The 912-nt window shown below is 63.2% G+C and overlaps 1 protein-coding gene across 1 annotated transcript in view; it reads right to left on the bottom strand.

Annotated features, from left to right (window-relative positions):
- SLC25A1 (solute carrier family 25 (mitochondrial carrier; citrate transporter), member 1) overlaps positions 1–912 on the bottom strand; it is a gene marked incomplete at its 5' end in the record, with an annotated part of 5908 nt that overhangs the window by 3207 nt on the left and 1789 nt on the right. The gene's annotated exons all lie outside the window — the stretch shown is intronic.

Raw genomic sequence — 912 nt, 5'->3', positions numbered from 1 at the left:
GCGGCGCCGGCTGCTGGGCACTGATTACAGCTGAAGCCTTTCCCGCCGCGGCCTGGGGATGTGCCAGCGCGCAGGCCCGGTGCCACACGGCAGGACACAGCTCTGCTTATCAGCACCCTCCCCTCCAAAGTCCCCTGCGAGGGGACGCTGATACGGGACACCACAGCCTACAGGATGACAGAGGCAGGCAGCCCCAGCTCATTGGATGAGGGGAGCTTCTCATACAGCCTTGTTTCTCCTGTATGGCCTCCAAATTTACAAGAGACACCCTTAACCTCTCTGGTGCTGCCTCCAGCTCCTCTGGGCAGAGTGCCACCAGCAGAGCCACTTGCCCAGCATGGGGATGATCTGGCAAGTCAGGCTGGCATCCCCTGCATGGAAAGGAAAGGAGCCTGGCTGCACTCTCTCCAGCAGCTGGGCAGCACCCACCTTAAAACAGCCTTATCCTGGGTTTTTTCCCACAAGGCACAAGAAGCAGAGGGTTGCACTTGTGCCCTCCTGCACTTGCCCTCTTCGAGGCAGCCAAGCAGCCATGCCAGGGCTCAGCACAGCCCGGGACGATGGGAAAGCCCAGCCCCATGTCTCAAGAGCATCCCCCTCCTTCCACAGGCACGGTGGGGATGAGGACACCACACCATCTAGTGCCAGTCCCTCATCCCCAGGGCAGGACCCAGCCCGGCAGCATCCCTGCCCTGTGGGGAGCTGGGGACGGGGCACGGGGCCAGCCCAGCTCTGCCGCAGCACACAAAGGCTCCTTGTTTCCCCCTACGTTCCCAGGAGGGGCCGGAGCTGCACAGCCTGGGCCAGGCAGGCGCCTCCTGGGAAGTGGCAACGGGCGAACACAACCAGGCCTTTACGCCCCCACAGCACCTTGTGCTTGGCAGCGTGGGAAGAAGCCATGGCAGCCACAGC

This window comes from Mesitornis unicolor, unplaced genomic scaffold (genome assembly GCF_000695765.1).
Source record: "Mesitornis unicolor isolate BGI_N332 unplaced genomic scaffold, ASM69576v1 scaffold25863, whole genome shotgun sequence".
Lineage (NCBI taxonomy): Eukaryota > Metazoa > Chordata > Aves > Mesitornithiformes > Mesitornithidae > Mesitornis > Mesitornis unicolor.
The sequence above is the reverse complement of the archived record's forward strand: the minus strand, read 5'-3'. Positions and strand labels throughout refer to the sequence as shown.